The sequence below is a fragment of the Miscanthus floridulus genome, chromosome 2, assembly GCF_019320115.1.
Source record: "Miscanthus floridulus cultivar M001 chromosome 2, ASM1932011v1, whole genome shotgun sequence".
Lineage (NCBI taxonomy): Eukaryota > Viridiplantae > Streptophyta > Magnoliopsida > Poales > Poaceae > Miscanthus > Miscanthus floridulus.
This window is the reverse complement of record NC_089581.1, coordinates 58,542,531-58,570,158: the sequence shown is the minus strand read 5'-3', so window position 1 is coordinate 58,570,158 and position 27,628 is coordinate 58,542,531. Positions and strand designations below refer to the sequence as shown.

At 44.8% G+C, this 27,628-nt stretch overlaps 2 pseudogenes; both read right to left on the bottom strand.

Annotated features, from left to right (window-relative positions):
• Positions 1-8,134: 8,134 nt before the first annotated feature.
• Positions 8,135-18,981, bottom strand: LOC136536603 (protein RMD5 homolog; annotated as a pseudogene).
• Positions 18,982-21,349: 2,368 nt separating this feature from the next.
• On the bottom strand, positions 21,350-25,966 carry LOC136538910 (protein HEAT INTOLERANT 4-like; annotated as a pseudogene).
• Between the last annotated feature and the right edge of the window lie 1,662 nt (positions 25,967-27,628).

The window sequence follows — 27,628 nt, the reverse complement described above, 5'->3', positions numbered from 1 at the left end:
ATGAGCATGAAAGAGGTTAAGAATCTGTTTTCCTTTTATAATGGCTAAAAACGAATCACTTTTTTTTTGGCTTTTTGGCCCCATATTGTAGGATCGGCAGCGACGCGACCATGGGCCCCAGCTTTTTCGACCCCTCGCGCAGCACGGTCGACTACTGCGCATCTAACCACGGTGCCTTCTTCGGCGATTTTGTGGCGGCGATGACCAAGCTCGGGAGGATCGGGGTCAAGACGTCGGCCACCGGCATCGAGATACGCCAGGACTGCCGGTTCCTAAACTAGTTGCTACTTAATCTCGCCGGTAGTGCTGCCGCGACGCATTGAATCCTTGGTCATGTACCTCTTCCTGCGGTCACCTATAACAAAACGATGTTAGTTGTACCACACACACCTCTGAATTATAGCTTTGTTATTAATCGATAACGCACCCGTGCAATTCTTGGTTGGTGGAGTAAAGCGGTGGTGGACAGCATGCCATTCTTCCAAACTGTCTGCAGACCCTAATGGACAAGTGAATCTCACCACGTGGAAGAAAATAAGAGGAACGTTGCAGCGATACTCATCGGACTCGTCCCTAGTGATAGGACTGAGATAGTACTAGAGCTTCGGAGCATCCCAATGACACTAATGCACCTGAATATTTCATAATTGAGTTAGGTTGTGATATAGTGTACATCAAACAAGACATGTGTATGATAGTAAAGAGAGCGTAACCTGATGCTGTGTTAGGACGTCGAGACCGTCCGTGTACTCTGTGTACTTGCACCTCGCATTCCCTCTAACTAGCTCTACTTCCGTCCAGATATACATAGCTGTAGGGAGTGTATCATGCCCGTTCCATTGCTGCATTGAACACGATAATGAATTAGCCATTAATAATTTTATCATATGTAACTGCCTCAAAGAATATAGTGAACCAAAGTACTTACCGGTAAACCGGTGTTAAGGGGCCTCCCAACGGGCCATCGTTCCCAACACCAAACCTGGAGTAGGTAGGAGCAACCCCCAAGGTTCGCATACCCTAAGTAGGTAGTGATTTAGGATAGCTAAGGTTAGTGATTTAGGATAGTTAGGTTAGTGAATTTGTTTGTGATTTAGGTAGGTAGTTTTTAGGTTTGAGGTTGTGTTGTAGTATACCTAAATCACACCTCAGGGTACGCGAACCTTGAGGGCTGCTCCTACCTACTCCAGGTTTGGTGTTGGGAACAATGACACGTTGGGAGGCCCCTTAATACTGGTTTATCGGTAAGTACTTCGGTTCACTATATTCTTCGAGGCAGTTACATATGATAAAATTATTAATGGCTAATTTATTATCGTGTTCAATGCAGCAATGGAACGAGCAGGATACACTCCCTATAGCTCTGTATATCTGGACGGAAGCAGAGCTAGTTAGAGGGAATACGAGGCACAAGTACAGGGAGTACACGGGCGGTCTCGACGTCCTGATACAACACCAGGTTACGCTCTCTTTACTATCATACACGTGTCTTGTTCGATGTACATTATATCACAACCTAACTCATTTATGAAATGTTCAGGTGCATTGATGTCCTTGGGATGCTCCAAAGCTCCAATACTATCTCAGTCCTGTCACTAGAGACGAGTCAGACGAGTATCGCTGCAATGTCCCTCTTATTTTCTTCCACGTGGTCGAGATTCATTTGCCCATTAGAGTATGTAGACAGTTTGAAAGAATGATAGGCTGCCCACCACCGCTTTACTCCACCAAACAAGAATTGCATGGGTGCGTTATCGATTAATAACAAAGCTATAATTCAGAGGTGTGTGTGGTACAACTAACATCATTTTGTTGCAGGTATGACCATAGGAAGAGGTATAGGACCAAGGATTGACGCGTGACACACAACGTGCACATCCACTTGTGGCAGAACAGGGAACGGCAGCAGATCCATACGGGTCCTCCACACAACCAGCATACCTTCGATGAGTACCTACGGTGGCTTCACAGGTCTACATGGTGGTTAACCGTATTATGAAAGACGAAAAAGATCATTGGCTTATCAAATTCTCTATCAAGCCGTGAAAAAGATTCAACAAAAGACAGAAACAAATCCACTATTGGTTTTACGTCAAGCAATACGTAGAGTAACTACTAATATAGGAGTAAAAACAAGACGTAATAAAAAAAGATCGATGCGAGAAGTTCTGAATCAAATAGGATCTAAACCGTCTAGGTACTGCCGTGCCATGCGCCATGGCGCGTCACTGCCGCGCCAAGATCGGTGGCGTGGCAGACCCTGCCATGTCACCGGTCAGTAGCCCCGGTCGTCGCCATGTTAGCCTCTTGCCGCGCCACTATGCATGGCGCGGCACAGGCGTTTTGCCGCGCCATGGCAATAGGCGCGGCCAAAAGTGTTAGTTTTGAAAAAAAACAAGGTTAGATTTAAAATTAGTTTACAAAAAGTGTTAAAAATAAAAAAATTCTCCTCCAGATCCGGGCGAACGAGCCCTGCTGCTGCTCCTCCATTCCACCCCACCGGCCGACGGTGCCACGCGTGTGACACCCTCGGTGTTACACTATACAATCTTTTACAAAAACAATGCATGTGCATCATGTTTATGTGATAATGTATGAATTATAGAATGTAAATAAATTCCTGTCACTCAAAACGTTCATCGGAAATGCGAAACGAATGTTATGTTTCATATCGCGTTATATTGCTTAGAGTTCTAAATGAATTTTTATTGAACAAAAATGCTATAGAACGCATACCCGGTACTTTAATAAAGTTTGTAGTACGAACTTCGTAGGTGGCGGTGAAATACTTGTGATTGAGAAAGGAATTCCCTAGCTAGCATGGTTGGTAGCTTGGGAATCGAAGTTGACGCAAATCCGAGCGAGACGTAATCAAATTTCTTAAGTTAGAAAACGGTGTGATGAGGCTACGTATGGGAATTTTTATAGGAGAATTAGGTTAAGTAGTGGCATGGTCTTAGGGTTTATTTTAGTAGCTTGACATACCATCTCAAGCGCTAAATAGTTGGTTTAGCAATTGGATTATTGAGTTAGATTTTTTAGCAGCTTTAAAAATCATGCATGGCACGTTCTGGCCGGTGTCAGCGTCTGGACGTGGTCCCTGTGTCGGTTTGGCTTTGGCGCCGTGGCTCTGCCTTGCCTAGGCATGCACCCGCCCCACCGTTGTCGCGCCCTGGCGTGCACACCCGCACCAGCACTTCCACGCTCACGCACGCATGCGCATGCCGCGACCGGCGACCTGGCGGCTCGGCCACCAACACCGGCGTCGCGGCCCCGCTGCTTTGGCTCGGCCACTACCGCCGCTTCGCCATGTCGCTGACCCCGCACGTCGCGTCACTGTGGTGCTGCTAGCCACGGCCGCTTGCACGAAGTCACCCCATCGCCATGTAGCCGTACGCGTTTGTGCATCGATTGACAGCCGCGTCCCGCCACGGCAACACCACACCAAGCCATGCCGGTCGTCCCTTGTTCCTCTATCGCCTTGGTCACCGGTCCGCGCTTGCAATTCAACATGGTGGAGCCGCCTTGGCCCAATTAACTCTGTCCATAGCTTCGCGGCATAGTCAGCCAACCACCCAAGCCTAGCTCATAGTGAGCATTGCTGTGCCACGCTCCAATTTGGAGTTTTCCTCCCGCCGGGTCGTTAAGACCGTCTTGGCACGCGTCGAAGGCAAAGCCCCACTCCAGTGCTGCTCGTGTCCAATTCGTTGCACCGCTTGCTTCGCCTCCACCTGTTAATCACCCTGCGCACCTTTGCCTAATCGCTATCACCTCCTAGTCGTCCTTGACGTAGCCTTGCCACCACCGTGCACTGCTGCACTGTCCACGCGTACGTGGCCAGCTCAGCTCAGGCTGTCTCTAGCCGAACCACCGTGTCGTCTGTGTTCATGGTGAGTTCCTTGAGTTCACTCGCTTCCCCAAGTTCTCCGACGTTGTTGTAGCTCACCGGAACATCATCGTTTCAGTGCAGGAGCTCCACCGCCATGGACCGGCCTTACTACGGTGTCCCAGCTCATGCTTCCTTCGCCCAGTGCTTCGCGTTCAAGCCTAGTAAGGTATCGGCTCCATAGATAGAGCAGGGAGGGACTAGTGTGGCTGGCGTAACCGCCCGGTGCCAGTGCCGCCGCGCCGGTGCGTGCGTAGGAGGCCGAGGGTATGGCCATGGTAAAGAAGAAAAGGGGGAGGGGTGGGATTGTAAGTTAGCTGACTATTAGAATAGTGCGCTTAGTGCTCACGCTATTACTGGGTAGTCCGAGGGCATTTTCGCAAGATGACTGGTGCGCGCGGGTCTCCCCGTCGCGGGCCGTCGTCTCCCGGCTAGGCCGCGCCCCCGCGTGGGCCGCGCCGTGTGTCGCGTGTGCGTGCGCATTGCGCTGAACTGGGCCAGGCCGCTCGCGTTTTGGGCCACGCGGTCGAATTAGGTTTTCCATTTTCCAGTAAGGTAATAGATGTTTATTCAATTTGGTTTTGAGCTGAACTTTGATAATTTATAGTAAATCTTATAGATGTCCAAAAATAGTGAAACAAAATTTGTTAGGTTCATAAAAATGCTATCTATCTGTTGGTGTAGTTAGTTTACAGTTAGCTGTGATCATAATAGGTTCATAAATTCAATTTAGAGAGCTTAGTAGTATTTAGCTTAATATTTGTAGGAATTTTTGTGGCAAATTGATGATAGCTTTAGCCATAAAATTTTTACAGCAGGATCATTAGATTATTATGTACTCACTGTAATTTTTGTAGCCCTAGAGTAGGTTGTTAAATAGAGTAGCTAGTACCCTTGTTTTATCATATATAGAGTAAATCGGTAAGAGTAAGAATACCTTTAGTTGCTAAGATAATATATGACATGCTTCATACTTGTTAGTGGTAACAGTAGGTAACTTAGCACCTTTGTCGGTAGAACTAGCTTAATAGCTTGATAGATGTATTTTATTTTAAGAGTTGCTGTTGCCGTATTACTATGTGTTGCATCATCATTTCATGCATGTAGATCATGAGTTGGTAGAATTCGTTCCTGCGGACGAACAGGACTATGAGGAGGTCATTGAGAAGTACGAGGAGGAGATTCTCATACAGGAGGGAGCCCCAGAGCCGTTCGGTGCTGACTTTGTTGACCCGCCGCCTGCCCAAGGCAAGCCCCCAGTGCATAACCCCTATTTTTAAATGATTACTGAATATATATGATGTGCATTTACGTTACAAGCATTTTATGGAAACTATATGCATAAATATATCTACCTATGTGTCCTACTAGTATAGGTCGAGTAGCTGCTATGCTCAAGGTATCGATAGCGTGAGTAACCTGTCGTTACTCACGATAGGTGATAATTATGATCACTCATGATAAAGTGGTGGAAAAGAAAAATGGTGATCGGGTAGGAATATGGTTTGGGTACTGGTAGGTGTAAGAGGTTGTGTCCTATGGCCAATAGGGCAGAGCTTGATTATACTTTTTCCCTGTCTGTGTCGGTTAAGGACCGGCCGTTGCATAAGTCTCGAGGCAAGTCACAGATTTATTATCCTGAGCACATACTTGAGTATGAGCACAGGGAAGACTTGTTGCTCTCTTATCGTGGGTTTTGGCTCTTTCTAGACCAACTGATTGAAGGTAGTGATGGTGGAGGTTCTTGCACCACACTAAGTCCAGGACTTAGGAGTGGGAGCTTGGAGTCCAAGTTTGGACGGAGACCTGGACCTCATGACAGGAGGGTGATGGGTTGGTCCTGCTTGTGCCTGGGGTATAAGCGGGGCGTGTGTTTTCGGGATACCCAACTGGGGGCATTGATTCGTGAATCGCCGGACAATCCAGTATGGCTTGTTTTGGGTCTAGCACCGTAGTAAGAACTGAAAGATGGAAGGTGATGAAATGGAACTGATTGCTCAACTCTTGCTTGAAAGTAGAACATGTGCTTACATAGAATGGCTAGATAATAAATTAATCATGGCTACTAATAATAACATAAATAAGGACTCACTATTAGTATTGCTTTCTATAAAAAGAAACCCAGCAAACTATAAAGTTTTGCATATCCCTTGGAGTCGGAAAACTATTCTCACTAGTCGGATAAGTCTTGCGAGTATATTGTGTACTCAAGGTTTATTTACCCCTGTTGCAGGTAACGCTTGAGGAGTACCATTGTGTGAAGAATTCTTCTGGTGAGCATAAATGGATCCTTGTTTTTTGTCGATAGATGTTTATTTACACTGCACTATTTAATATTCCGCACTTTGATATTTGGCAATGTAATAATGAATTTCTAAGAACTTTGAATGTGTGAAATGTATTAAGTATTGTAACTCGTTCTCATTATTGGATCATTGGGAAAAAATATGGATCTTTCGGGCTCTTCCTTAGGGTGTGCCCGATGAATACCGCCCGCTATAGCTTGCTTTCGGGGTGCTTAGTGTCTGGTGGAAGACGAGCGTCTCCATAAGTGTGTTATTTTAGGTAGTTCTGCCACAACGCGTGCGCACCAACTTCCCATCGATGCCGACCCGTCCGCCACCGCCTCCGCGTCGTTCCTCTCCGCGGCGCTCGTCGAGAAGCTTGCACCAGTTCGACCGGGTGTCCGTGCAGGCCACACAACGGCAGAGGGAGGCGGCGGCGGCGACGTCCGCGACAACTGACTCGTCTGCGACGCCGCTGTCGGGCGCGCAGTGGGGCGACGCGACCTGCCTAGCGCCCCTGTCACCGCGCTCTGCGTAGTACAACTTGCAGCTCAGGTGCGTAGTAGCCCAGGTGGTGTCGCGCTGCCACCGGCTCGTGTGGAGGAGGTCTCGTGCTGACCGGTGGAGGAGGATGAATCGCCGCCTGCTGCCTTGCTCGCCGAGGTGCCTCGACCTAAGTACTCAGGGAGAGCTAAACTTATCGATTGGTAGAAGAGGTGATGCTATGCAAACTAAACCAGGCAACTAAATACACTGATTCTTAGTCAGGCTTAGGTACTACAGGCAACCAAACATATGCTGCTTGCACTGGCTAAAGTTGGATAAAACTAGTCTGTCTTAGTGTTGCTAGCCAGGCTTGACGAGGAAGTGAACCAAAGACACCCCTTATCTCCCAAGCGACTCCAGAATCCAGTCAAATAGCAAGCGACAGAAGATGGGAGATCCATAACAAATGCATTTTTTCCAAATAAAAATAAAATAAAATACCACACTACTAGAGCAAAAGATTTTCAGAGGCGGACAACAAACATATCAATGATAGGATGACCGCCTTGATTAATGGTCTTAATCCAACTTTATATAAGAAAGTTATGGATTTTTTTTTGTACAAGTATTTTTAGAGTTGAGCCTCTTAAAATATCCATCTTTGTTGATCTATTTCCGAAGGCAGAGCCTTAGAATACTTGTCTTTGAAAATGGTTAAGAGAGGTGGGCTTTTACCCGAAGGCCACTGATAATTTACGGAGATGGTTCCTAAATTGTCCAGTTTCTCTCTTAAATTCATTTTATTCTAGTACTGCCGCATCGTCGTGTTTTGAGGTGAGCCTCCGTCGCCTTGGCCTTTTGGTACCAACTGGGGGTGGCACGCCGGAGTACTTGCCCATGGCAAGGTCGGCACACTGTGTGGGGTGTTGGCAATGACTCTTTAGAACGGAGGTTCTTCCTCCCGTGCGCCGCTCGTATGCAGTGCTCTGGCGCCGTGGTGGTGTCTCAAAGCTCGTGCCTCTCCTCCCGTTTCGTGCCGTGGCACGGTGGCAGCACCGACGCACCAATGCTACTTCCGCCACTCACCAGTCACCTCCCTACTTGGAAAAGACACCTGAAGGTTGAAAGAAGCAGAGAACAAACAACACAGTTGTGTGAGCAGAACTGCGGAACGCTCCTTTCAACTTCCAAGCTTCTTTCAACTCCAAGCTCGGGGCCTGCGAGTGTTTCGCGTTTGAGTTTGTTTGGCCGGTAAGTCCGGTAAGTCTACTTTTTCAGCTAATGAATAATATTTTTCTTTTACACTAAATCAATCAATAGTACTTTTAGTCATAGCTTATCAACCAAACAAGCTCAAATGAATAGGATGTTTGTCCGGGACATAAGGGGCCAAGTTCAAATTTCGCCATAATAACTAAACATACAATTTCATTTTGTGTCATGTTATCCGCATTTAATGAGGAGAGATTATTTCTCATTAGATAGTGTCGTGTCCACGCTCAGAACATGGGGATTGATCCAGCCAGCCAACCCATAGAAGGCAAGCCATTAGCTTCTGAATTCTTCCTTGTGCACGGCTGCAAAGGGGACCAAGTGAGTCATAGTCCTAGCATATAAAAGAGCCTCATCTTTGGCCTCACCCCTTCTTCCTTTGTACAGTATTTCAACAAACTGAAGCTGCTAAAGCTTGAACTACAGCATAGACCCATTCTGCAACAGCTGCTCATGGTTTTTGGCAGCCCAACTGAGGGCAGGCTCGAGGTTTCTTGCTTTAATGGCTTCAAGCCTGAAATGGCAGCTTCAAGGAAGCTCCACCTAATTCCCCACACTCATGCACGAACATGTCACCAAGAACAAAGAGGCCTTGGCGGTAGAAATGATTCGCTATGAGATTGTTTACTGTATGAACCTCAAAATCCACATTTCTGTATGCCTTAGATATATCTAGATTGAAAGACTTCTCAAGGAGCATGAGATATTTGCTTAGGGAAGCATTGAGCTCCTTTTGGCTGCCTTCAATTTGGTTTTGTGGTGTCATTTCCCGATTTTTTGTTTTTAGCCTTTTTTATGATTTTTTTTCACAAATATGCCCCTGGAGGTATGCTTTTAAAATCTGGACCCTTAGCTCGACGCCATCGTTGGTGGCGCCGAGCTTACACGTCTTGGCGCCATAGATTTTGGCGCCTAGGTCTTAGGCTCGGCGCAGACGTGGCGGTGACTTGGCAGGCACCTTGGCTCCGTAGATCTTGGCGTTGTGGTTATTGGTGCCAAGAACGGCGCCAAGATCTATGGCACCGAGGTGGTGTTTTAACCCGGCGCCCAACCTTTTTACCGAGCCTTCTTCCTCTTCTTTCTCCTCCCTCTTGGGTTTTTTCTCTCCCCACTTCGCCCTACCTCACGAATTGACATATTGGACCTTGGAAATTTTGATTTGATCCGTAGATCTTCGAGAGCAATGTATCCTCGCTCCCTCCTAGTTTTTTTTTTCAAATCGTTTCGGTATATATTAGTCGGATTTTTTAACTTAAGAATCGTTATTACTTAGGGTTTCATGCAATTTTAATATTTATATTATACAACCGTAGGATGTCAAGGCGTGAAAAAGCTACCAAACCAAGGTAACCTCCGCGCACATTGTTATGATATTGGTGAATTGCTTTCGGTTCTTAGAACGAAAATGGCTAAATTGTAGTTATGGCCAGATGACCGAAAATTCCTTCGTCCCATTGCCTCTACCTAGTGGTGTTCCAGTGCCCATGTGCTTTTGCGACGATCCTTGCAAGGTAGCTAAGTCCGATGAATAGGACACGTATAGGCAGATGTATTGGATGTGTTCCAATTTTGTGTTTGAGCCTACACTTCATCAGCGCCACATTAACAAGATGATGAGGAATTGATGTTTGTGTCATATGACATCTTGCATGATTTTTTTGTTTTGTAACAATTGCATTTTTTCAGACCCCTCCACCGCTCTATGATTTTGAGCAATGGATCGACACTGAGATCAAGCCTGAAGACAAGGAATGGATGCATAACTATTGCGGTGGAAGGCAGAGGACAAGGAGATGATGGAGAAGAGACGCAGAGAGGAGGCTGCAAAAAAGGAGCACAAGGAAAAGGAGGAAAGGAGGCGTATTGCTGCGTACAGGGAGGAGAGGGAGAAGAAGCTTGAGCGTGCACGTCGAGCGAAAGCAGCGATGGAGGAGAATCCCGATGCCTTGAGAAAGGAAAAGTGACCTCGTTGCACTCAGTAATCTCCATTACTTGCTAGTTCTATGGACTTTTCATTGTGTTGTCATGTAATGCACTTTAAGTATGGGCATGCTTAGGTCATGTACTGCGTTATTTAGTTTGTCGGCACGTACTTCTAGTATTATTGTGTTGTTTAATGTGTCATAGTATTGGACTTTTTATTATGTAGTTGTTTTCATTATTTGTGGTCATAATATTCAGTTTAATATTGTGGACGTAGTGAAATGTGATCACGTGCTGCAAATAAAACCTGACGAAGTAGGGCATTATATAATTCAACACACAAAACACATGAAATGGCATATGAGAACATGTACCGAACTAGGGTACAGAGGTTCTGAACTAAACTTAACATGCCTTAGGTAATTGAAGCGAACAACAAGCACAAGAAATGGCATGTAAGAACATGTAGCAACAAGGGTACATAGTTCCTTCGACTAAACCTAACATGCCTTAGGTAATTACACCAAACAACAAACGTATGGATGTGCCATGTGAATAAGATATGGTCATCCTAGTAGTGTGGCCACATAGCAAATTGTGTTGTACCTTCTCCACAGTAGTCTTCCATTGTTGTTGGTGGTGGTGGCGGGGGTGAAAGGTCCTAGTATGGCTAGAGGGGTGGTGAATAGCCTATTTAAAAATATACAAATCAACTAGAGCAATTTGATTAGTATGATAAATAGTGAAAAGCAAATTTGCTCTAGCTCTACAAGGGTTGCAAGCCACCTATCCAACAATTCTAGTTACTACGATCACTAGACACACAATTTACTAAGTCACCACTCACTAAGAGCTCTCACACTTGTTACACTAAAGAGCTCCACTAGATAAACTTAAACTACAAACAAGCTCTCAATTCTAGCTACACTAAAAAGCTTACTACAACTAGTTTGTGGGTATGTAAATGAGTATGTATGGTGATAATACCGTCATGTAGAGGAGTGAACCAATCACAAGATGAATACTAACTCAATCACCAGGAGAATACCAAAGGGCAAGAGACAACCGATTTTTCCCGAGGTTCACATGCTTGCCAACACGCTACGTCCCCGTTATGTCGACCAACACTTAGTGGTTCGACGGTTAAGAGGTGTTGCACAAACCTCGTTCACACAATTAGACACCGTAAGAACCTACCCACAAATAAAGTAACTCAGTGACACGAGCAATCCACTAGGGTTACCTTTTGGCGCTCCATCGGGGAAGGCACAAGTCCCCTCACAATCACCGGGAGATGGCCACGAACAATCACCAACTCGTGCCAATCCTCCCCTGCTGCACCAAGCCATCTAGATGGTGGCAACCACCAAGAGCAACAAGCGAATCCGGCAGCGAAACACAAACACCAAGTGCCTCTAGATGCAATCACTCAAGTAATGCACTTGGATTCTCTCCCAATTTCACAAAGATGATTAATCAATGATGGAGATGAGTGGGAGGGCTTTGGCTAAGCTCACAAGGTTGCTATATCAATGCAAATGGCCAAGAGGGTGAGCTTGAGCCGACCATGGGGCTTAAATATAGAGCCCCCATGAATAGAGCCATTGGCTCTCTGTTCCTTAAAAAATTGGGGTGACCGGACGCACCAGTCGTATTGACCGGACACAGGACCCCAGCGTCTGATCATGCGATGCACGCCACATGGCCCCTGCTTCAAATGCTGATCGCCGATCTCAACGGTCATCAGTACATTTAAGTTATGACCTAACGCACAGTTGTCTAGCGTCTAGTCACTTTTAGTAAGGTTCCAGTCGCGACCGGACGCGTCCGGTCATGCCCGACCGGACTCACCCATCGTCCGGTCACTCACGGTCTTCATTGTGCATCGCCACATCAGCAGGACCGGACGCTGAACAGTGTTCAACCAGAGTCCGGTCGTCTACGTCCGGTCTGAGGCTGAGAGTACCACCTTCTTTTATAATTGATCGGACGTTGCTCCCCAGAATCCGGTCACCACATGACTAGCGTCCGTTCACTGTTTGACAGTGAAAAACATTTCCTTCGATTCACCAACTTCTCCACCCTTGCTCAAATATGCTAACCACCAAGTGTATCACCTTATGCACATGTGTTAGTATATTTTTACAAATGTTTCCAAGGGTGTTAGCACTCAATTAGATCCTAAATGTATATGCAATGAGTTAGAGCATCTAGTGTCACTTTGATAACCTTATTTCGATACGAGTTTCACTCCTCTTAATAGTACAACTATCGATTCTAAATGTGATCACACTCACTAAGTGTCTCGATCACCAAAATGAAAAATCTCCTATCAAGTTTCACCTTTGCCTTAAGCTTTTTCTTTTTTCTTTCTTCTTTTCCAAGTCCAAGCATTTGATCATCACCATACTGTAACGACCCAAAAATCCATACACCAAAAATACCAACTACAAAATTTTTCTTAAAACTCCCATGTGTTGATGAATGTCATGAATAGAAACCCAACCTAAGAGATGCATTAGGACTAACCCCAACCTAAGTCAACACATAAGCATGGCATGCCATTTGTTAATTATGTTTATTTAATTTCTAACAAATAAAGTGTTGCATGCATTGTTAACTCAAATTGTGATTTGGATTTCCATTTGCTTTATGTTATGCTTAACAACTTCTTTAAAGAAATAAACCATAAAGTAATTATTAATCAAACCAAAGAATAAATGCGTAAAGAGAAAACTATTCCCATTTTTGTACAACAAAAACTCCACCAGATCTGAATTCAAATTCTAAAACAAAATTTGAATTCAAAACAAAGAAGAAGAAAAACAAAATAGAAAAAGAAAAGGAAGAGGGAAGCCTCGCAGCAGCCAGGCCTGCTCGGCTTCGCGGCCTAGCCAGCCCGACCGCGCCCGCCTTGCACCCAGCACGCGCGCACGCGGCCCACGAGCTGGCCCAGCACGCGCTCACACCCGCGCGCCCTTCTGCCTCGCCTGCTGCCGCTGCCACTAGACCCCACCTGTTAGCTTTCCTGTTCATCTTCTCCACGCCCATGCCTCAACTGCCGCGCGACCGGAGGCCGACAGCGTTGGCAAGAGCGGGCCAGGGGGTCACGCCCGGGGCATGGCCTTGCTCCCCCTTGAGCCGTGCTCACGCAACCTCGCGCCACCGTTGGATGCATCCCACACCTTCCCACCACACGATGCCGATCGCCATTGGGGGCATGGTGCTCGGCTATAAAGCCACGCCCAGAGCCTTAGCCTCTTCCTCAGCCTCCACCGCCGCTTGGTGGCCCAGCAGCTGCACCGCGCCAAGAATAGAGGGCCAAGGAGGAGTTCGGGAGAGGAGGATCGGAGCCACCCGCGTGCTGCCAAAGTCACTGGAGCCAAGGACGACGCCGTCGTCTTCATCACAGTCGTAGGGTCGGCACTGCACTGCCTCCGTCTTCACGGCCACGACCCGCCACTACATCACCATCCTATCACCTTCGACACCAATGGTGAGCCCTCGCTGCTAAGACCCCTCCTAGCCCCTAGACGTCGTAGCAGAGCATGCACACGTCGTGTTCCCGACGCCGCTGTCATGGCGCGGCCACTGCTTGCGCACCCGGCTGCCTCACCGTACTAGGACGTAGCCGTAGCACCACTAGGATGCCCGAAGGGTAGCCGCGTAGCCCGAGGCCCTGTTAGCCGACCACAGCACCCCGGCCACGTGCACCGAACCGCGGCTAGAGCTCCGCCGCGCACCATCACCGCGCGCGAACTCCGCCACGTCTTTTGGTCACCGTCGTCACTTGTCTCGGTCTCCCGCTGGCCGTATGAAAGGGAACGGGGCACCAAGACCCTTGGAACGGCTCCTAGCTGCCCCGCCGGCGAGCACCGCCATGACCCAGCCTCCAACCACCATGGCCAGCACCCTGGAAAGCCCTGGCCACCACCTAGACCCCACCATTGTATTCGCCATGGCCTGGGGAAGCTTTCCCCCACCTTAATTGGACACTAGCGCCACCGTAGGATCACGTCGGCAAGCACATCACCGGCGAGAGCACGATGGAGATGAAAGCAGAGGCCTCCTCTCATCGACCGCACTCGCCTACACTCGGTGCACGTGAGCCAAGCCAAAAGGGAAAGACGGTGGACTCGGTCCATCATAGACCCGCCGACGGTCCATGGACCATGAGCCTGAGTCCACCGTGAGCCATGCAGTGCGGGCCAAACGGTAGACGAAGCCTAGTAGAGGCCCATGGCTACGATGTGGCAGCGCCACAGCTTGCCACATGTCTGGGCTAGCCCGACCCAAATCCAGTCCATATCCAGGCCCAACCGACCTAGCTCGGACCCGGTCCGTGTTGACCGTTGACCGGTCAACGTTGACGGTTGACCTGGCCCCACATGTCAGTGTCACAAAGACTTCGGACCCACCTGTCAACAAATGACATCATGCTGACATCATGACGACGTCACACGGGTCCCACATGGCAGTATCAATACAGCCAAGGTGATGTCATGCTGATGTCACGATGACGTCAGCTGCTGACGTCAGCAGCACTGGCCCCACACGTCAGTGACCCTAACCCGTTGACCGTTGACTCACCTGTTGACTTGACGTTGACTCTGACCGGACCCATAGGTCAGTGACCCAAGAGACCCTAGCCCCACCTGTCAGAACGATGACGTTGATGACGTCATGCTGACGTCAAGATGACGTCAGCAGGACCCCACGTGTCAGCTCAAAGCCGAGCCGATGATGTCACGCTAATGTCATGCTGACATCAACATGCCACGTGGACCAGTCACAGCGTGACACGTGTTAGCCTAGGATTAATTCAGCCTTTTCCATTTTCAGAAATGATTTAAACTTCGGAAATTCATAACTAATTCATACGAACTTAGAAAAATACAAGACCAGGACCAAAATCCATCTAAAATCAAGCTCTACGCAATGAACCCATATTTGAGTATATTTGACTCTTTTGAAGTTTCATTGCTTCTTTAAGCCATTCTATAGACGTCGCTAACGCGACTATAATGCGATCGTTGTAGACTCAGAGGAGAACCTGATGGACAAGGATCGTGAGTACCGTGAGGAGAATGGAGACGACTACACTGAAGGTGCCACATCCCACCCAATCTTGTAGCACCTATTATGCATGGCTAATATAGAACTGCTATTGCTTTACTTACTATTATAATCATACAATGATAGGACTTGCATGGTAGTATGCTTACTTGATGGCCTTTACCTTGACACAACCTTACCCCTGTATACCCTGCTATTAGGCTAGACACACGCTTACTGCTATATTTCATTACTTACACTTCTACTTCATTAATGCGTGGTGGAAACTGGTGTTATCTAGACTATGGGGAGAGTGCTGCGTGTGTGACTTGGGTGTGTGGAGGGTGAGGGTTGCGTCGACCAAGTTGGAGTATACGATGAGCCTGGGGCAAGTCTTGCCGTGGGGTGCTACCTGGGCACCCCGAGAAATGGATACCTATGATGGGTAAATGGTATATGAGGTGGCCCTGGGTGTGAACCTGTGATGGGAGGAGCCCGGGGTGGAGGTGCTGTGGTGGCACGATAAATGAAAACCCTGATGAAGACATTCTAGCTTGGTCATCCCTAAGAACTTACTAGTACTCAGATTCACCGGGAAGCCTTACGTACCACTCACCCTATATGGTGCGGGACGACCGGACTACTTGGTAGGATATTGCCACTACTGCTAGGTTGATAGCGGACAGTGTAAGGAGGTACGGGGCACGGAGGATTTTCCCCACACCCTTCCGAGACTTCATGGAGACCTTGTGGACCCGGTTCATGACTCACAGTTTTAGCCACCTCAGACTAGACTTAGGGTGTACCAGGGCTGAATGGTAGAGTGGCATTATCCTAGGCTAGCAAGTGGCCGGAATCAACCCAGTTGATGGCGGTCAGCAAGGAAGGCAGATCTTGTGGTTATGTAAAACCTCTACAGAGTGTATGGTTGATCGATCGATACATGTGCCGACTTATCGGCTATGGACCTTTCCTGGGTTTCGCTTAAACTAGATAATGAGATGAGTCTTTCTCTTCTTCCCCCGTGAGAGAGTGTCGGTCATAGCCAGGGGCTATGGGCCTTGAGACAGTGCCAAGAGGGAGTTGGCCTGTCGACTGAGCGATGGTATGGTTGTGATTTAGTGATGGTGTGGAGACGGTGGTATATCGATCCCAGGATCGAAACCTGGCTCTGGAAAGGGAATGAGGTGGAATGTGTGTGGAAATGGTGTTAAAACTTGACTATACTATTATATACTTGATATGCTAATATATATATATAGGAAACCCCATCCTTATAGGTTCCTTTTGATTATATTCAACTTGCATCTAATATCCACAAAGCAATGCTCATAGGGTGGGAGTGGCCAGTACAAATCGTACTGATAAATTTTGGCACACAGGTTCTGCTGAGGAGTATAGCTCCGAGGAGTTTGACAGTTGAGGGGTTCATGCCTACGCTCGAGTTTGGCGATCTTATCTTCAAGCTGTTCTGAATGAATGCAACTTTTTTATTCCGCCAATGCGGCGATGTAATAAATTATGTAATTTCGCACTATTTGTACTCTGATATTATCGTTGTATGGATGTGGTATTCGACTGGAATTTGGGTAATATGATCTACAACGGTCTTATTACACTTCGACTCTGTGGATTTCCCTTCATGGAAATCAGGTCGCTTCATACCATCACCATCATCATCATGTCATGATCTTCATTTGCTTAAACACTTAGAGTAGTGCTACCTATCTCATAATCACTTTGATAAACTAGATTAGCACTTAGGGTTTTATCAATTTAACAAAACCAAACTAGAGCTTTCAATCTATCCTTTTTGGTAATTGATGACAACCCTTACATAAATATATGAATTAAAATTTAATTGAATCCATGTTGCTTGCCCAAGTATATTTACCATGTGTAAAAGGATATTGACAAGTTTCATGAATCCCATATGGTAGCCCTAGGGGATGACGACGGAGGCCCCTTGCTCTTGTGATTAGAGCAAGTGCAATATGGATCATTGCAGAGTGTCTCATGTGAACTTGCACCATTGTTGTTGTCGTCGTCTTCGTCGTCCTTGTAGCTACTACTAACTTCCCTTTGTAGATCAAAGATTTAGTCCTACAGGTAGTAGATGTACTGCTGATGCGGATAAATTAGTCTAGGATCGACCCACTTAGTGAACCCACAGTTTTCTTCGGACTCAGAAGACTACAATAAGTATGTCCTGCGAGTTATAAGAGTATTCGAGAAACATATTTAACAAACGAAATGTAATAACAATTACCCATGCTCATGAGCATTTGAAGAAGCGACGACCTCCGTCGATCCCCTCGATGAACATCTACACTAAGCAGTCATCATTATGCATGCATTTTGACCAATTTTTCTTCCTGTTATCGTATCCTCTAAGAGGGCACTCTTTAGTGAAATCACTCTTGTTTTCGGAGGGGAACTGATACCACTGAGAGGTGACATGACAAATCACTGTAAAGATCATTTCCCCTAGATTCCATGACTGAAAAGCCTATTCGATTTTAGACATCAATCACTATTTTAAACCAAAAAAATTGATGTCGCTGATTAATACATACTTTAGGCAAAAAAATTTGCTATAATTTCCTCTATTTTTTATGCCATCCATACACAAATATGAGATAAATATTTAAAATCAATACAACATGTACAGACATACAAATATATGCCACATTCATCTGAAACTATATACATGAGCATATTAATAGTCCACACAGTCCATAATTATAGTCTATAGTAGTTCATATTCGATAATAATAGTCCATACAGTCCACAATAGTTCATAATGAAAGTCCATAATACTACATAATAACATCTACCACAAATCCTTCCTAGTCTTACCCTTACCCTTGTGACCAAGAGCGTCGATGCCTGGAGTGTAAGGGTCAGGTTGTCCATCTAGTAGTTCAAACAAAAATTGAAATACATTTCGTTTAGTCCAAAGTTGCTGCTATATAGTACCTCTCTAATAGATACTAACCAACTATACCCTAAATAACTATGTCACTAGCTATCTAACTATATTTATCTCATAAACTAAATCAACTAGCTATCTTATAACTATATCTATGTACCTATGTCACTAGCTATCTAACTATATCTATCTCACTAACTAAATCAACTACCTATATCATCAAATTTACTAAAAAGTACCAAATAATCAAAGTAGCACTACAATTCAAGCTAAGTACCTACATTGCATATTCAAAAAATTCATCTGTCCAAGTCAATGCAACGATGCGACGCGAACGTGGACGCGAATGCTAGGACCAAAGCAGGACGAGGAAGCGAAGGACGAGATCGACGGCGAGGTCGTGACGCACTGGGAGCAAAGGCCGTGTCATGGCCAGAGTCACCGGAGGGAGCGCCTATGCGTGCGGCGGACGCGGTGAGCCAGGACGAACAAGGCTACGTGGGCCAGGACGACCGACGCTCCGTGAGGCGAGGCGACACGAGTGGGCTGGGGCCACGGGTGGGTGGCCGGCACGGCGGGGGCCGACCCGGACGCGGCGGCCAACGCGGGCACGGGGGTGCAACAGCGCTGACGACGCCCTGGCTCAGGAGCATTAGAGAGAGGAAGAGAGAAAGGAAGGAAGGGCCCATACATAAGACAGGGCTTAGCGCCAATAACCACGGCACCAAGCTCTACAGCGCCAAGGTGCCTACCAAGTCACCGCCACGTCTGCGCCGAGCCCAAGACCTAGGCGCCAAAATCTATGGCGCCGAGACGTGTAAGCTCAGCGCCACCAACGATGGCGCCGAGTTAAGGGTCCAAATTTTGAAAGCATACCTCCAGGGGCATATTTGTGATTTTTTTTTCAAAAAAAGGGTTGAAAAACAAAAAATTCGGTGCCTTTTCATTCAGCTTAGCTTTCAGTTCTGCAAGGATGGATGGGTGGTCAACATTCCCAGCAGAATCTGTATTCATCATCTGCAGCTTCACAATAGCCTGCTCAACTTCATTCACTATTTGATAGCTTCCAGAGCTTTAGCAGAAGATAATGCACGTTTCTCAGCAACTCAATCAAATCCTTCTCTGAGGCTGTCAATCTCCATTAGCAGCTACCTGGATATGACCAAAAACATCATGCAACCAATCATTTCATTGAGAAAATCACTATCAAGAACATTAGAAAGATGCATCACATGAAATCAAACTGCTAGTAGATCACTATACTTTTGAAATAAAAAAATCATAGCATAGGTTCAACATTTAAGAATTACATATGATACTTGAAAAAGGATCAAAATGCACATGGAGGCTAGCCCAATGCATGACTCACCTCGAGTGTATCTATAAATGTCAGCAGATAGGATAGCATACACGAATACGGTTTGCAATTTAAACAGCATATAAGTTTGCAAATCACATTAACGCACGAACAGGAGTGAATTAGAAACTGGAGTTATAGCGGAAGACTTTGGAGATCACATTACTAAAGGTTTTAGACTCAGTAGAACTAAAACTGAGTATATGAGATGTGACTTCGGCACTACTACTCGGGAGGAGGAAGATATTAGTTTGGAAGGTCAAGTAGTGCCTAGGAAGGATACCTTTCGATATTTAGAATCAATGCTACAGAGAGATGAAGATATTGATGAAGATGTTAGCCATAGAATCAAAGCAGGGTGGATGAAGTGACGCCAAGCATCTGGTGTCCTATATGACAAAAGGGTACCATAGAAGCTAAAAGGCAAATTTTATAGGACAACAATTAGACCTGCTATGTCGTATGGTGCAGAATGTTAGCCTACGAAAAGACGACATGTTCAACAGATAAGTGTCGCGAAAATACGTATGTTGCGTTGGATTTGCGGTCATACAAGAAGGGATCGAGTTCGGAACGATGATATACGTGATAGATTAGAGATAGCACCAATTGAAGAAAAGCTTATCCAACACCGGTTGAGATGGTTTGGACATGTCCAACGGAGACCTCCAGAGGCACCGGTGCGTAGTGGAATCCTAAACCAGGATAGTAACGTGAAGAGAGACAAAGGAAGACCAAAGTTGACTTGGGTAGAGGCAATAAAATGAGACTTGAAAAGATGGAATATACCCAAAGACTTAGCCTTAGATAGGAGTGCTTAGAAAACAGTTATTCACGTGCCTGAACCTTGATTGGTTCTGCTGGGTTTCAACTCTAGCCTACCTCAACTTGTTTGGGACTTAAAGACTTTGTTGTTGTTGTTGTTGTTGTGATTAACGCAGGAACTAATATGTTTTCATGAAGAATATTTGAGAGCTACATGAATATTCCAATGGTCTTAAGGTTGGCGAAGCAAGAAATGGTAACAAATGCCTACGTGACACCATACACATCATAAGAAACAGCAAAACAGAAGCAGAGGGAGGAGGAAGAAAAAGGAGAAGGAAAATTAGAAGCAGAAAAGTGAAATGGCTTGCTTGGGACTGAATGGCTTTGTTACTGCAGTAGTAAAAAGAGAAGGGGGAAGGAGAAGAGATGGGGCTGGCCCAGACAATACTGTTAGCAATAATCTTGTGGTGCATGAATGTGTTCAGGTTCAACAAGTGTCTAGGTTATTTGCTATTAGTGCTACCTAGATTTCAGCTTATAGATAATGGGTAGATCATAAAGGCATTGAATGCATTAATTAGGAGATTATTATACCATACTTGAATGTAACATTCAACTCTGTATAAATATAGAAGAAAACAGAAAAGCTGCAGGTATTCCACCACCAACAATCCAATGTCTGTTTGTGTCTTGTGTGAGTGTCCTAGGCATACTCTCGGAGGGCTACGTATCAAATACACCCCTTCACCTACAGTAGATATGCAGCTAGTTAGATGATTGGTTTCTGGGCTGATAAGCCCGGCTGGTGCTGGTTTGTTGTGAGAGAAAAATACTATACCATGGCTGATAATCCCTGGCTGAAACCATCAAGCGAACAGGCTGATGATGTAGGCCCCGACCTTCATGCAGCGCTTTCACCTCAATGCGATACAGCGCCACCGCACCACCACTCCCCTCCTCACCCCGGCAGTCAGACCATCACTCATTTTCCTGTCCCCCCCTCCCCCCCCACTGCTTTGGCAAAGTATTAGGGACACACCCAGGCTTGTAGGAGAGCCTTATCGCCTAGGGAACAACACCTTTAAGAATAGTGATAAACACCAACTGATTCCTAAAATGGCGAAATAAGAGGTTGTAACAGAAATAAATTCCAAACAAATCACCGATTAGCTGTATACCCACCCAGTTAGCAGTACTTAATAGCACGGGACTAGAGATTCACTGAATAATTAGCAGGCCATTGCATGCACAACCTTCTAAAACAGAATCATTACTGAACTTTCAAAACAAAAAACTCGTAATTTTAGCGTGACTTATTTTTGCCATAACTACCAATACTTCAAAAGCTTAACTTAAGGCGTGGAAAAAAGAAAAATAAAAAAAACTCACATAAGATAATGGGCATTCCTGTAGTATCTGTTGATGTACCTAGCCTGCAGAAAACAATAAGTACAAAGTTAAATCTATTCAGTTATGCTTTAACTGAGGAATGCTTAACAGCAGCACTGCATACCTTTACATTGTTTACATCAGGCGTGTCTGGGGTTTTCACAGGATAAAATTTGTAAAATTTGATATTCTCGAATGCCTCTTTCATCTTAGGATCCATGTCATCAATAGCTTTCTTCCTGGCTTCTTTAGCCTACATAAGTTTGTGGAAACATTGAATACTAATGCAACAAATCTCTTGTGAATAAAATAAATAGTTCCCATGATTGTGAACCTGTTTCAGCTCTCTCTTCCTTTCTCTAACCTTCTCCTTCAGGAACTCCTATCAAATAAATGTGGCAGCAAAATGTAAGTTTAAGACACAAATGTAACCAATTCCTGAAGATTAGCTTAGCCACAGATTAAGCACAAAATAAATGCAGTACCTTGAATTTTTCTTTCTCACCCTCTGGCAGGCCTTCTTGAACTTTCTGATCTGCAAAATCCTGCATTGCAAGACAAAAATCAACCCGGATGCACTTTTCATGGGTAGCAACTCTAGCATATTGAGCGGAACAAAACACATTTCAACACAAACCTCGTAATCATCCATTTCCCAGTCAAACTCGTCTACTATCTACAGCAAGCAGCACAAAGTAAACACAGTGATTCATGACAACAATCTACAGCTATATGAAATCAAAACTCATGCATAAATTAGGAATCTTACCGGTGGTTCTAGAGGATATAAGAAATTGATAACTGTGTCATCTTCGTCTTCAAGAGGTTGCAGTGGCATATGATCTACAGAGATGATAGACAAATTTCATACATAGATGACAATACTACTCACGAAAAAAATCATAAAACCAAATAATACCATAAATATTTAAACTGACTTATTGACTTATAATTAATTAGTAGAATAGTTCGAGGATGTCTGAATCAATGTTATCAAGTCGTCCGACTAATCGCGATTAGTCAAGATGATCGGTGCCATGGCGATCAGTTATGCACTAAGATTAGTCGTGATTAGTCAGACTGATCAGTGCCATGGCAACTAGAATCAATTAGACGATTTGATAATAGTGGTGTGAATATACCAGGGCATAGGTAGGGCTGTATAAGGGTTCAGTGGGAATGTTAGGTTATTTCCAATGATTGCCTGTGCTGTTTTAGAAGGTGTTGACCTCAGCCACCTAGACGGTTCCTAAGCACCACTGTCCCAGCTAGCTTATGATTTATGCCTAGGTTTAGGTGGTCATTGCGCCCTATGTGACACCTCAGCGCTTGCCTAGGGATTTTTATAACAAAACATGCTTGGACACTAGACAACATGACTACAAAACGAGTACAGCACTCATGTTACAAAAGTTAATTTCAAGCCATAAACAGCACAACAATCAGGCAACTAAATAGATACTAGAGAGTTTAGAAGACACTATGTTTCTTCGCGGCCATGTTATTCAACTACCATTCCAATGAATTAACTGACATAGAGTTGCTTTGCGGCCATTTAACTAAGATATAGCTGCAGCATCATAGAATATTATGCACAAAGTCAATTAAGCTTACAAGGCATGCAGTAGTCAAACTTCTTGACTCTCTCAATTTTGAGATGCTTCAGTGCAGACCTACAAAAGGTATAAACCAGAGATTTTGTAACTTGAACCAGTGGTAACAAGAGTGCTTGAAAAAGAAAGGAAATATAACACTACAATGGATGAGCACAAATATGCTGTGTAAACAAATAAACAACAGAAATAAAAATATAAAGCCTAAAGCATGAAATTCCAGAACCATAAATTGGTATTACAAACCTTCGCTGCGTGCATCCGAGAGTGAATATTTTTGTTTTCAAACTGTCAATCCTGCTAAGCCTACAGACAAAGCAAAGCCAAAGTTAGAAAAATAAGTTGCAATGACTTAGGAGAAAAGGTACACATATATATAATGAAAACAACAAGCAGCAAATATCGTTCAACATGACAATACAGAAGTACCGGTGCTCAAGGGGAACATAAGGCACCCATGCCATCTTCATAGCCTTCATTGGCACTATTTCCTCATTTTCCCTTTGGACAGAGTTTATCCCAATTTTATCTGAAGGAGGGAAAGGACAGTCTACCTGCAAAATTGACTTCAAGTGTTAAATGAGTCCCACCACCCAGAGATAGATAGCAAAATATTTGGCCCATAAACAAATTGTTTGATCAAGCCACCATAAACTACAAATATAAAAAACACTTGTCACTTCATTTTAGAGTCAAAACACCAATGAAAAGGAAAAGATCACAGGCCAAAAACCTTTATCTGGACAGCATCAATATTATTATATAAAGAACAAAATGATATAAGGTATTAAATTTGCCTACCAAAGTTTACCTTGGTAATATCAATGGACAAGCTAGATTAAGTCTCTTGCCTTTTTTTTACTTTCAAAATGTTTGTGACAACTTTTAATCTTAAAGACTGACATATTTCCAATGCTGTGCAGTTGATAGTACTAAATAAAAATTGCAAGCAACACCCACCCACCAGAGATGGTATGCATTGTTTACTGATGCAAAAGTACAGACATAATTGCTTAATTGTTTAGCTGGCATAGCCATGACCTAGATGAATAGATTTTCATGTCCAGTGGTTGTGTGGTTTGCTTCTATGGCTAGCAGCTAGCTGGTATCCCCAGCAAGTGTATGGTGAACCTTATTTGCTTTCAATAAAAGCAGAGTTATCCCAAGAGGGACATGTTTATCATAAGATGACGTGGAACTACAGGGGCTGTTTTCAATAGCGCATGTTTCCAATAACATGTTTTGGAAGTTGGAACTCAAAATCGTGGAGTAAATATACACACAGGGTAATGTCGAGCCAAGTGCGTAGACAAGAACTTACAGCAACTACAATTGGGATAAGCACTATCTTTGATTCGCCATTAACATCCAATAGCTGGGCTGCATGACAACAAGAGCCAATTAGTCTTGTATGGAACAATAATCAACAGCCTCATAAAACTAGTAAACAAATGAAACAGATGGCCTATACTAAAATCCACTTTACAAATCCAACACATAAATAGTGTTCCACATATAGAATTGTTGAATTTACTAAACAAATAGCTCTTCAAGATAAAATTGAGAATAATTAGCCCAGATAGCTCTGGTGTGAAATATTACAAGATTAACAAACATGCATCAAGGATTAATGATAGCAGATTAATTTTAGAAACTAGCGGAAAACGGAGTGCACATACGCTCGGTGCTTCCAAACATATAAACTGTCTTTCCATGAAGCTCTCCCCCTTCTTCTAAGGCTTTCTGTTCACCAACAACAACCACATATCATCGTGAAGGGGGAACTAAACACTCAAAAAGCAAAATGGATTAAAAGGTTAACTTTGATCACCATACCTCTAAATTTTCGAAGCTCCAGTTGAACTCCTTTACCTTATCAATGTTTTCCCACTGCACATGATATGGCAAGTCATAAGTTGTTAAGGAAAAGATGAGAGCTATGTCCAAATGTGGATCACTAGCATACATACTACTACAAATTAAAGGAGGTAGGGATGGGAGCAAACCTCAGTGCCAACAGGGAAAGCAGATAACCATAGATCCTCCTGAACATAGCAAAAAATCATTAGTCCAAATGCACATAAAGTAAATAGCAAAGTCATCATATAAGGCAGCCAAACACAATCTAAATGGTTACGGTAATTTCAAAAATAAACCTGTTCGAGCAAACATGCAAGAAAATGCTTCTAAAGCCATCATGTTCTAATTTACCTTAAACACCTTTTTAGCGGTAATCATACATGGTTCTCAAGACTCATATATCAGCCGCAACCAATGGACAGAAGAAAATGTTGAAACATCAAACTGCACACTTGCATCGGCAAAGCACACAGATTTGAAAATTTTCATCGATAACGAATTCCTAACACCACGGTAGTGCATTGCGATTTCCTACTCAGATGAGGAGAATCCAATAGTAAAACTCAAGTATAATCCTACAATAACCATGGAATGCCACATTTGAGCATTACGGGCGGCAGAATGGAGCCATCATCCCCGGTTTTTTTCGACCAATCATAGCACTGCAAATCTTGCCGCTAGAGCAACAATCGAAAGTGAAGCCACCCGCGAGCTAATCAGATCAGGACCAAACAACTACTCGGGGATACCAAAAACCTAAACCGAGCCAGGCCATCCTAGAAATCAAACTCACCAGATTTCTTTTCTCGGGGAAGTAATCCGTCTCGCGCTTGGGCTTGGGCGGCGCCTTGACGCGTTTACCCCGCCCCCGAGTTGCCGCCTCCGTCGCCGCCGCCTCCAGCTTGCTCGAAGCACCGGCAGCGGCCTCCGACTTGCTCGAAGCAACGGCGGTGTGGCGGCCGCCTGGGGCGCCGTGCACTTCTTGCCCCCCGGGCGCGCCATCAGCCTCGGTTGCTAGGGTTAGGGTTGCGGCTCGCGTTTGGATTGAGCGTTGTGAGAGGTGCGCCAGTATCGGGGCGTGGAATCAAGGATCAACGCTACGCAAATTTGAAGGGCAGAAGGAAGGATGTGGAAGGCGCAGGCGCGCGCGGGGGGGGGGGGGGGGGGGGGGGGGGACTCGGGTTATTTTCTTTATGGTACAGAAGGAGGTGAGATTAGGTTCCCTTTTCTTCATTTTTTCATTTCTTATTCTGCTATTCCGAATATTTTTATATTCTTGCTTATCTTATCTTACTTTCCTAGTTGTTCTAAGTAATGCGCGCGGTACAAAGTTCGTGGTAGGAAACTTCTTTGAGTCATCGTATTTTTCTGTTTATACGAAGGAAATGAATATGTGATTTTCCAAATTGGAGAATCGAAATGAAGCCCTTTTTTGCTCAGTCTATCTGGACCCTTTTGTATAAATATTTCACATTTCGAATGCAAGTTTGAAAGATTGCCCTGCTCTTTCTTTTTCTGCACAAAAGAGCCCTTCCTAATTCACTAATTTGTAGGAAGATACTGGACTTTTGGATTTGAAAAAAGTGGGGGGGGGGGGGGGGGGGGGGGGGGCCTCGGGCCTTTGGTCTTTGCAAGTGCGGTGGCCGTTGAGGCTTCCTCGCGTAAAGATTACTCCTATCCGTGAGATGTTTACACACGTACACATAGTATTAAATATGGACTAAAATAATTAATTACATAGATTATAACTAATTTGCTAGATGAATTTTTAAAACCTAATTAGCTTACGATTTGACAATATTGTGCTACAGTAAACATATACTAATAACGGATTAAATAGGTTTAATAAATTTGTCTCGCGGATTACTGAGGATTTTTGTAATTTATTTTATTATTACTATTTGAACACTTCCATATAATAACTCGATGTGACACCCGATATAAGATTCTAAACTTTATTCTCTAAATTTAAACACTACCTGAATCGAACATGCACCCCAATTTTCGGCCGTCCAATGACTGGTGTGGTTTGTCGAGAGGGTGCGGGATGAGGGAGACACGAGAGAGAGAGAGCACGCGTGGAGAAAATGTTTTTTTGGCACTGCTGGAGATTCAAATTAAGTGCGGATGACATGTGGGCTCCATCTATTACTGATCTCGATTCACCGGTTTAGATCTTACTAAAAAAATACGGCACGGCTTTGCCGCCCTTCCTGGATGTGTCAGTTGTTGGTTGGTGTTGCTCCACAACATTTGCACGCTCATAATTGGATTATATTGAATAGAATTAATCACTGAACCATTATTTTATACAAATGGTATAGAAGTTAGTGATAAAGCTAATTTTTTGGATTATATATAACCAAAAGAATAAATGGAGACAAAATGCATCGAAGGATTGCATAACTATTTTTTCTCATAGTTCACCTGCTTTTTTACTTAACACCCCGTTTTGATGTAGATATTAAAGCTTAGAATTCGGAATTAGCATTGAATGTCTTCAATACCTGCTGTTTGGATGTTTTTGGTATAGCCGCACCCCTCCCTCGATTCAGACCCCTTCCCCTCCGTATTCATCGGCATTAGCACTCGTCTCGTCTCCGTCTTGCATCCCCCGCTGCACCGCCGGCGAGCCATGCAGCTCCCACTGAGCAAGGGTGCAGGCCTACAACCTTGCCTTATCTCTTCGCTTCGTCCGTCGTCCCCAAGCCCAGCGCATCCCCACTGCCGCACCCATCCTCCACTTCTCCTCAGTCCCACACGGAGGCGCCCCCACCCTCCTCTGTTCCGCGTGCGGCACCA